Source organism: Arachis stenosperma, chromosome 3, assembly GCF_014773155.1.
Source record: "Arachis stenosperma cultivar V10309 chromosome 3, arast.V10309.gnm1.PFL2, whole genome shotgun sequence".
Classification (NCBI taxonomy): Eukaryota; Viridiplantae; Streptophyta; class Magnoliopsida; order Fabales; family Fabaceae; genus Arachis; species Arachis stenosperma.
Window position 1 is genome coordinate 67,378,378 of NC_080379.1, and position 11,366 is coordinate 67,389,743.

The window sequence follows — 11,366 nt, forward strand, 5'->3', positions numbered from 1 at the left end:
ATTGATTAGTTATAATTAATATAATTGAATAAATCAAACACATTAAATTGAAAAATAATTTAGTTAATTTGTATCTTAAGGACACATTTTAAAAATATTTATTTTTCAACAATTTTTATAAAATATTTTTTATAATATTTTTAACCTATGATGTAAAGACACAATTATAATAACCCATTAAAAAGTATTAAATTAGTTAATACAAATAATTAGTGTAATTGATTTAGTTCAATCAATTAAAAGAAATAAATGTGAAAGGAAAAGATAAAGAGAAAGTGAAATTATAAAAACGTGTAGTCATTAAAAAGCAATAAAAAAGTCTATTTTAATTTTTTATTTTTTAATTATTAATTTATTATAATTAATTTCACAACATTTATTATACGTTATATATCCACAACTAGAAAATAGATTAATACAGACAGATTTATAGACAGATTTAGTCTTTATTACAGACGGATTTTTGGTTACCGACGGATTTTGTCCCTCTGTAAAAGCCCTGTCAGAAATTATTTACTGACGGATTTTTTTTCCGTCGGAAAATTACCAATGGATTTTTACCAGTTACCGACGGATTTTTCCTTTGTAAATTCTCGATCCATTTTCCAAAGGCGACGAATTTTCCGACGGATTTTTCGTCTTTAATTACAGACGGATTTTCAGACGGATTTTCCGTTTGTAATTACAAATGAATTTTCAAACGGATTTTCTGTCTATAATTACAGACAGATTTTCAGACGAATTTTCTGTATGTAATTACAGACGGATTTTTCGACAGATTTTCTATCTGTAATTTGAACTTTGAAAAATCATCTCACACTCTAATTACAGACAGAAAATCCGCCTGTAAATCCGTCAGTAAGGTAAAATAATTTTTTTTTAATTACAAAATAAACTTGTTTTCATATAAAATAAATATAAATTTAATACATATTTGTATCTAATTTGTATTCAAATATTTATAATATTTCAAAAAATAAACAAATTCATCGTATTATCAAACTAAGAAAAGTACTATAATCAAGCAAGTCAATATAATTCAAAACATAAACAAAGTGTATGGATAATCAACTATAATTCTCAATATATTGTTCAACCATACTAAAATTATCAGCTATGACTCTGGTGTGTCATCCTTTTCAGCTTTTCCATCTTTGTGATTCACTTCCATTTCTCTGTCTAGTTCCTCATTAATCTTCTTGTTTTGAGTTGCCTTGTGGGGTGGTGACATATGGAAAGACAAGTGCTTCAAATTAATTGGATTCAGCTTTTCCAAAGACTGAATTCTGAGAGTCCTAAGCGGTGACGTACCAGAAGATCTTGGACTATTCTCTCTAGTTCTGGCAGTGTATTTCATGGGTTCTGGAAGAACACCCTCAATAGACTTCAAAACCTCACAAAAGTAGGCTAGAGTCTGAGGGAAAAAAATAAAATTAGTTACATTCATATTTAGGGAGACTAAGATTTAATGAATCACAATTAGGAACAAAAATTGATATTCAAAGGGATGTTTGAACCTGATCAATAGACTTATCCTTAATCCTCAAAACCTTATTTTGCAATATGATCCCCGGATAGAGCCTATGCAGATCACCCAGGGTTGTAATAACCATCTGCAAAATAAAGCAGATGAATGTAAGAACAAAATGAAAAAAGAATGCTGTATTTAATCAAACACAAAGAGGGCATAACGAAATACCTCACGTAAAGAGAGAGATTATAGTTTGCAAAAATACAAATGCCAAAGCATTGATGGGTTGGGTGGCTGCAACAAACTGATAGAAACAATCAAACATAAATATTAAAAGTAGGATGAAGTCCAACAGAACACATCTTTGCACATCGTTTTCATTGTTAATGAAAATTTATACAGATCTTTCGGGTGAGTTGTTGCAAACAAGAATCAACATGCGTTTTAAACCATAGAGATGCAATACAATGATTTCAAACGCGTCATTGTTGCTTTTTCACAGCAAACAAATGACTATTAAAACTGTGCCACTAGTTTCAAACCCTACATAGTCTCATAGATCCTTGCTTTCTCCTTTTCAGAAACATCATTTTTCCTATGAATAACTGAGCCCACAACTTCTTAACAAAAAGAAATTTATTAGAAAGCAAAAGATGTGTACTGGAGGACAGAAAAAAAATCCTCAAAAGCGAAGAACAAAAGAGAGAAACTTAACAAAATAAAGGAAACTACTAAAGTACCTACAATTATGACAATCTATAAGGAACTGACAGCAGATCAATCTATAAGGAGAATTCGGGCATAAGTTGGATATACTAATTATGATATTTGCACTACTAAAGTACCTACAATTATATGGATAATTTTTCTTTGAAGAAGAAAAGGAGTAGGCAAAGGCTAAAAGTTCAGTGTAAAATTTGTTCATTGGATAATACCATTAGAAGATAGACAAAGATCACATAGAAGGTTCAAAACATGGACTTTCAGTAAATCTGGGAGATGAACTTGAATTTTTTGGAAGGATTAGGACAAAATTCAACATGACCAAAAGTTATAGCAAATAAATTAGAGTTTGACCATCGGAAAAGAAATGAAGTGCAACTTAAGAATATAAAAATAAAAAGTACTTATGCTCCACAGCATATGAACGTGCAATAAGTTTAGTTTTAACTCCGAAAAGACATACTTTGGTCAGGATAGTCAATATACTCCAACAGGTAGGTCACCATATCATATTTCTGGCGAATCTCTCTTATCTGAAAGAAAAGTGGTAAAAATTAGTCAATTCTTAATATAAACTCAATTCTAGATTTTCCTCAAGAAAAATGATGAGCATTAATGGAGAGCCCTACTGCCAATTGCCATATGTTTTGGGAAAATTTGCATGCATAAGAAAAAAAATGTTTTGGTCCCTTTGTTTAGAATCTTATCTCTGCAAAAAATTAGACCAGAGAAGAGATATACACCTTGCACCACGATAACCATGCACCATGATAACCCTTAAAATTACAAGTTTACAACTCATATGGTTCGGTTAAACTAGCTTTGCATATAAATTTTTATTTTATCTCATGTACAACCTCTGTGCACTGTCCCTGCCCCCTGCCCCCTGCCCCTATCTATCTATCTATCTATCTTACTTATATATGTTTATGCTTCCCCCTATGCTCTCTCAACCTAGTGGAACATAACATACAAGGAAAGTGCTCTGGTATTTTGAGGAAAGGAAAAAACCCTTTTATTATTTAATATAACTCTTATTAATTGTTATTATTATTGTGTTATGCCCATCAAGTATGAAATAGTGGTAAGTCAAATAAATATTTTTGAAAATTTCTTTTTCCCAATCACAATTTACAAATATTGACCCCAAGTCTCTATGTTGGGAACACAACTAATTTATATGCAAAGGAATGCTAGCAGTCTTGACATATAAGAAACTATGATATATTATTAAATTATTAAATTAATAACTAAATAATGACTAAAAATAAATGACTCCTAACATTTTTTATATATATACAGAGAGACACACACAATATTGTTGGATGGTAACTAAGCTCTACACCAAACCATACAAATATCTATGCATTTATTATAGATTTAACTTAATATGAACAAAAAAGTATACGTATATAGTTTACAATATAGTACTTTATCATAAGTAAGAATCATCATAATATAGTACTAGTACAAATATATATCACAAGAATAGAAATCATAAGTAGGTATCTTATTCGATATTATTGGTATTCTTTAAGGGAGAGGGCCGGATCAAAGTGCTATTAATTAGACTACAAAAAATGGCACTAAAAATACTTTCTCTGATATTATAGTATATATATATATGATGTAAACAAAAACAAGGATACTTGTACTGATAATTATGAAACTTGGCATAGTGTATGAGGGATTTAGGGCCTGCAAGGTGAATTAAAAATTCCAACTCCAAAGGAATGAATGGTTAGAAAAAGCATCATCATCAGCATCACCATTATTTAGTTGTTGGTGGTGTAGTAGTATACAAAAACTCACCTGAGTGCACCTTATCTATCCCTCCATAGTAGAGGCCAAAATCCAGGTATACAGGTATACAGATAAGAAATAATAAAAAAAAAAAAGAAAAAAGAAAAAAAAGCAAACATGATAAGCTTTGTCCTTTGGATACAGTTAATGTTTAGTTGCTTCAAACTTTATAAAAAAAATTCCAGGTGCATGGAGAATGCAAATCTCAAATGTGCTGTACTTAAAGGCTTAGAATATAATAGTCTCAGAGCAATAATAGAGAGAAGATTTTTCAGAAGGCTAGTTATGCATTTTCTGGGTATTAACCATTTGATTTATAAAGCTTCTCTTGCTTTTGCTGCGCTAAATTATGCCAGAAATGAAGGAACCTGAAGTTATAAAGTTTTTGTCTCTCTTCATATTGATTCTTAATTTCTTGTTTGTGTGAAATGACAAAAATTGTTAATGTATTGTGATATGTGATTTATTGTTCTTTATGTGAAGCATCTAGGACTTTGAAGCTACCTAGTGGAGTCATAATTCAAGGTAAATCAAAGCATACACTATAGATAATCCAATTGTGCAAATTTAATGGAAATTATTATTAGTGTAAACCTGTACTAAGATCTATACCACTATCTTAGCTATCAATATAACTTTTTTCTGCATAAACAGATTTCCTTATATGTTTCCAAAATAGATATAGTTGAAGGAGGAGGACCAGAGGCACATGACCAGAGGACCAGAGATTTTCTTACATTTGATGACTCTATCAAGACAAAAAATTACAAGTGCTAAATAAATTACATGTGATTTAGCAAAGTCGGCTGGGAAATTCAACAGTATTGCAGATAAATTTCTTTAACCCATGTTGCAACACACCACTGATTTGGACCTTCTACCTAAACCCTTATAATGTGCCATTTTTATTTGGTTCCATTCTAATCTGTAACTAACAGAACAGGTCAACTGACGCAAACAACTCTGACATGACAGATTAGTTCAATTGCAAAAAAGAACAATAAGTCAATTAGTTGAATTGACCTGTGCACTGATTTAATAAACAGAGTAGCAAACACCTAAATTTTAACTAGAGAAACTATTCCAATTTTTTAAACATTTTCTCACCTTTCCCAGGAATTAAGTTCATCACCTAAACATAATCTCAAGATAAAATAGAAAATCCATAGCACCAAAATGATAGCTAACAAATAACAACAGCTAATTATTTCACAGCATCTGTGAACCAAGCAAAATGCAAGGAAAATTCTAAAGCCTCAACTATAGACTATAACCTTTATATGACATATTCGCTCTCTATTAGTCACAAATGTTCCACCTTTCTCAGGATTTTGTGCTGTCACTTGCACTCCATTCAGGAGAGGACCTATAAAGAGTGATATATGGTTTCCTTTAAACTCCTTATATATCCAAAGCATCCCAATTATACTCAACATAATAAGAGTCATAAACAAATAAACTCTAAAAAGGGGGAAAATGATGGAAAAAAAAGTTGTTCTCACCATTGTGCTAGAGCTTTCAAATCTTTGTGCAGTATCAATATATAGATGTCTTCCTAGAATATTTACTTGAACCTTTGTATATAAACTAAGCATTGTTGTGGCCCATACTGATAATGTGATTCTTGTAAAACCTAGAGAAAAAGAAAATACAGTAGAAAAATACATTGTAATAATGGAATTTCATTGTATCAAAAACTGGAAGAAAATATAGTAGAAAATTCAAATACTCACCATCGGTGTTAGGTTTGAAGGGAAGAAAAAATCGCTGAAGGAGGATTAGGGTTTGTCCTCGTAAAAGAGGGGAAGGGAAGGGACAGCATGGGAACAGCGATGATTGACGACGAGAGTGATGGAAGTCTCAAAGGTGTTAATGATGGAAGAATGCGGTGGATGAAGGCGCTGAGGAGAAAGGTTTGGAGTGTGAATGGAGAGGAAGATGACTGTGAAGATGACTGTGAAGCTTTCTTTTGGAGTGTGGAGCTCGAGAGGATGGAAGGAGAGTTGGATTTAAATCAATATTTCTGACGGAAAATTTGAAATTACATATGGATTTTTTGTTTGTAGTAATTTAATAAAATATAGTATTTTGTTTGTTTAATTATAGATAAATTTTTCATCTATAATTATTTTTTACAAAAAAATTAATTTTACTGACATAATTATTGATTGATTCTATTTTTCGTCGGTAATTTATGTTAATTCATTTTTTTTGTTTTTCGACAAAAGAATCCCTTTAAAATTCTGTCTGTATTTCTGTAGGATAAAATTTGTCGGAAATATTCATCTGTAATAACTAATTTTCTAGTAGTGATCTTACAAATTAATACAATCAATTAATTGATATTAATTATCGATAATTAATTTTAATTGATATAACTCATTTCGTTATACTTTCTAAATAAATAATTAAAAATGCACGTCTCAATTTTTTGTTAAAGTAGAATAAAATAAATTACATAAATTGAGTAGATTAAATTTAAAATTATAAAATTTTATTAACAACTCAAATTAATTAGTACCATAAAACTAAATTTAATGTCTATTTTAAAAATAATTACTGATATTTTATTCTTTTAATTATTAATAATTTAAATAAAGTAATACCCTATAACTTATTTTGTTATCTATTTTAAGTAATTACTAATATTCTATTTTTTTAATTATTTGCTTGTCTTATTTATCATTTATGCTTTCATTCAATTATATTAATAAACAAATAAACTAAATTAACTCCGGTTATACTTGGACTATTCAACAATTCAACATAATCTTTTTAATTTGGGATTAACTACTAACGATAGAAGATAAAAAATTTAGAGTAATTCAATATTATGAACATTAATTATTATTGTGAAATAACCTAAAATCATAATGTAATTTATTTTTAAAGAAATAATCAAGTATTATTATTAATTATGAAATAACCTAAAATATCATAATACATTTTATTTTTAAAGAAACAATCATCCATTAATATCTATAAATAGAAATTATCGTCAAAATGCTTTGATTAAAAATATAAGCGGTTATGTACTATTCATTATTAATGATATATCGATTATATCAAAAAATAAAAATATAATTTTTCGTATTTACACCAATAGAAGAATTACCATCATGAGTAAACTTTTGTCAAAAAAAAAAGAATAAAATTGCATACATAGTGAATTTAAAAAAATAAATATCGTTAAGTATTTATGCTTTTTTTTAATAAATAATAAAAAATTAAATATCATAAACTATATTCTTTCAATATAATATATAAATATTAATAATGAAAATAGTCTCATAATGAGCAGATACTTTATACACTTTTTGACATTGTTTTTAGGTAGTTTTTAGTAGGATCTAGCTATTTTTAGGGATGTTTTCATTAGTTTTTATGTAAAATTCACATTTCTAGACTTTATTATGAGTTTATGTATTTTTCTGTTATTTCAGGTATTTTCTGGCTGAAATTGAGGGACCTGAGCAAAACTCTGATAAGGAGGCTGACAAAGGACTGCTGATGCTGTTGGATTCTGACCTCCCTGCACTCCAAATGGATTTTCTGGAGCTACAGAACTCCAAATGGCGCGCTCTCAACGGCGTTGGAAAGTAGACATCCAAGGCTTTTCAGCAATATATAATAGTCCATACTTTATTTGAGATTAGATGACGTAAACTGGCGTTCAACGCCAGTTCTATGTTGCATTCTGGAGTCAAACGCCAGAAATACGTCATAAACCAGAGTTAAACGCCAAAAACACGTTACAACTTGGTATTTAACTCCAAGAGAAGCCTCTGTACGTGTAAAGCTCAAGCTCAGCCCAAGCACACACCAAGTGGGCCCCGAAAGTGGATTTCTGCATCAATTACTTATTTCTGTAAACCCTAGTAACTAGTTTAGTATAAATAGAACTTTTTACTATTGTACTAGGTGTCTTTTGACAATATAGTCTCTTGACCATTCGATCTTTTGATCATTCATGGGGGCTGGCCATTCGGCCATGCCTGGACCTTCATCACTTATGTATTTTCAACGGTGGAGTTTCTACACACCATATATTAAAGATGTGGAGCTCTACTGTACCTCGAGTTTTAATGCAATTACTACTATTTTCTATTCAGTTCAGCTTATTCTTGTTCCAAGATATCCGTTGCACTTCAACCTGATAGATGTGATGATCCGTGACACTGAACATCATCCATTCTTATGAATGCGTGATTGACAACCACTTCCGTTCTACCTTAGAACGAGCGCATATCTCTTGGATTCCTTGATCAGAATCTTCGTGGTATTAGCTAGAATTATTGGCGGCCATTCCTGAGAATCCGGAAGGTCTAAACCTTGTCTGTGGTATTCCGAGTAGGATTCAAGGATTGAATGACTGTGACGAGCTTCAAACTCGCGATTGTTGGGCGTGATGACAAACGCAAAAGAATCAATGGATTCTATTCCGACATGATCGAGAACCGACAGATGATCAGCTGTACTGTGACAAGAGAATTTAGACCTTTTTCACTGAGAGGATGGGAAGTAGCCATTGACAATAGTGATGCCCCACATACAGCTTGCCATGGAAAGGAGTATGAAGGATTGAAAGTAAGAAAGCAGTATGTTGCAGAGATTCAACAGGGACAAAGCATCTCCATACACTTATCTGAATTTCCACCAATGATTTACATAACTATTTCTATCTTTATTTTATGTTTTACTTATTATTACTTTCAAAAACCATTATAAACCATTTGAATCCACCTAACTGAGATATACAAGATGACCATAGCTTGCTTCATACCAACAATATCCGTGGGTTCGACCCTTACTCACGTAAGGTTTATTACTTGGACGACCCAGTGCACTTGCTGGTTAGTTGTGCGGAGTTATGAAGAAAGTGCTGAGTTAGTAGATACGCATACCAAGTTGAATGCCATTGTTAGAGATCACAATTTCGTGCACCAAGTTTTTGGTGTCGTTGCCGGGGATTGTTCGAGTTTGGACAACTGACGGTTCATCTGGTTGCTCAGATTAGGTAATTTTCTTTTTGTTTTATTTTCAAAAATTTTTCAAAAATCTTTCAAAAAAATTTTTACTTCTGTTTTCGAAAAATTATTCTAAATTTTTTAGAATGAATTCTAGTGTTTCATGAAGTATGTTGAAGCTCGGCTGGTTGTAAAGCCATGCCTAATTCAATTGGATTGAGGCTTCCCCCTATCAGTATATGAAGTTGGATGAAGTATCAGCTGTTGTATGTCTGATTTATATGCTAAAGCTTGGCTGGCCATTGGCCATGTCTAGTGTTTTGGACAGAAGCTTTCCCAAAAAGCTTGGCTGGCTATTAAGCCATGTCTAATTCCTGGACCGAAGCTTTAGACTAACATTGCAAAGATTCCTGGAATTCTTATTAAATTTTTTGAATTTCTTATTTTATTTTTCCTATATGCTTTCGAAAAAAATAAAATAAAATACAAAAAATCAATAAAATCATAAAAACTAAAAATATTGTGTTCTTGTTTGAGTCTTGTGTCATGCTTTAAGTTTGGTGTCAATTGCATGTTTTCCTTTTTCTTGCAATTTTTGAAAATTCATGCATGTGTTCTTCATGATCTTCAAGTTGTTCTTGGTAAGTCTTCTTGTTTGATCTTGATATTTTCTTGTTTTGTGCTTTTTGTTGTTTCTCATTTGCATTTTTTAATCCATAGTGTCTAAACATTAAAAATTTCTAAGTTTGGTGTCTTGCATGTTTTCTTTTATTGAAAATCTTTCAAAAATAAGTTTTGATGTTCATCTTGACATTCAAAGTGTTCTTGGTGTTCATCTTGACATCCATAGTTTTCTTGCATGCATTAAGTGTTTTGATCCAAAATTTTCATGCTTTGGATCATATTTGTGTTTTTCTCTCTTCTCATTAAAAATTCAAAAATAAAAAAAATATCTTCCCCTTATTTCTCTCAAAAATTCGAAAATTTGAGTCGACTTAGTCAAAAATTTTTAAAACTTAGCTATTTCTTATAAGTCAAGTCAAATTTTCAATTTTAAAAATCTTATATTTTCAAAATCTTTTTCAAAAATAAAATCTTTTTCATTTTTATCTTATGATTTTCGAAAATTTAAAAATATTTTCAAAATCTCTTTCTTATCTTTATTTCAAAATTTTGAAAACTTTACTAACAATTAATGTGATTGATTCAAAAATTTGAAGGTTGTTACTTTCTTGTTAAGAAATGTTCAATCTTTAAATTCTAGAGTCATATCTTTTAGTTTCTTGTTAGTCAAGGTATCAATTTTAATTGTAAAAATTAAATCTTTTTCAAAATATCATTTTTAATCATATCTTTTGAAAATATCTTTCAAATCATATCTTTTTCAAAATCAATTTCAAAATATCTTTTCTAACTTCTTATCTTTTTAAAATTGATTTTTAAATCTTTTTCAACTAACTAATTGACTTTTTATTTGTTTTAAAATTCTTATCTTTTTCAAAACCACTTAACTACTTCCTCTTCTCTAATTTTCGAAAATTCCTCCCTCTTTTTCTAAACTTTCTTAATTAACTAATTGTTTCAAACTTTAATTTTTAATTCTATTTCTTCTCCTAATTTTTGAAAATCACTAACCCTTTTTCAAAATTAATTTTTGAAATTCTCTCCCTCTTATCTTCTTCTATTTATTTATTTATTTACTAACACTTCTCTTCATCTCAAGAATTCGAACCTATCTTCCCCCTTGTGTTTGGATTCTTAACACTTTTCCTTCTTCTATTCCTTTCTTCTTCTACTAACATAAAAGAATCTCTATACTGTGACATAGAGGATTCCTCTTCCTTTTCTGTTTTCTTCTTTTTCATATGAGCAGGAACAAGGAAAAAGACATTCTTGTTGAAGCTGATCCTAAACCTGAAAAGGCTCTGAAGAGGAAAATGAGAGAAGCTAAAATACAACAATCCAGAGACAACCTTACTGAAATTTTCGAACAAGAAAAGGATATGGCAGCCGAACCCAAGAACAATAATGCAAGGAGGATGCTTGGTGACTATACTACACCTACTTCCAAGTTTGATGGAAGAAGCATCTCAATCCCTGCCATTGGAGCAAACAATTTTGAGTTAAAACCTTAACTAGTTGCTCTAATGCAACAGAACTACAAGTTCCATGGACTTTCATCAGAAAATCCCTATCAGTTTTTAACTGAGTTCTTGCAGATCTGTGAGACTGTTAAGACTAATGGAATAGATCCTGAAGTCTACAGGCTTATGCTTTTCCCTTTTGCTGTAAGAGACAAAGCTAGAACATGGTTGGACTCACAACCTAAAGATAGCCTGGACTCTTGGGATAAGCTGGTCACGGCCTTCTTGGCTAAGTTTTTTCCTCCTTAAAAATTGAGC

General features: G+C 30.6%; 1 long non-coding RNA gene across 2 annotated transcripts; it reads right to left on the minus strand.

Annotated features, from left to right (window-relative positions):
* Positions 1–990: 990 nt before the first annotated feature.
* On the minus strand, positions 991–5,969 carry LOC130967989 (uncharacterized). 2 transcript variants are annotated; one of them, XR_009081475.1, is made up of 7 exons: positions 5,731–5,969; positions 5,500–5,630; positions 5,272–5,363; positions 2,658–2,727; positions 1,700–1,775; positions 1,518–1,613; positions 991–1,414 (listed from the first exon to the last, which is right to left on the minus strand). It is a non-coding gene; the product is annotated as an uncharacterized LOC130967989 (long non-coding RNA). The 2 variants fall into 2 exon arrangements; XR_009081476.1 differs by lacking the exon at positions 5,272–5,363.
* Positions 5,970–11,366: the final 5,397 nt, after the last annotated feature.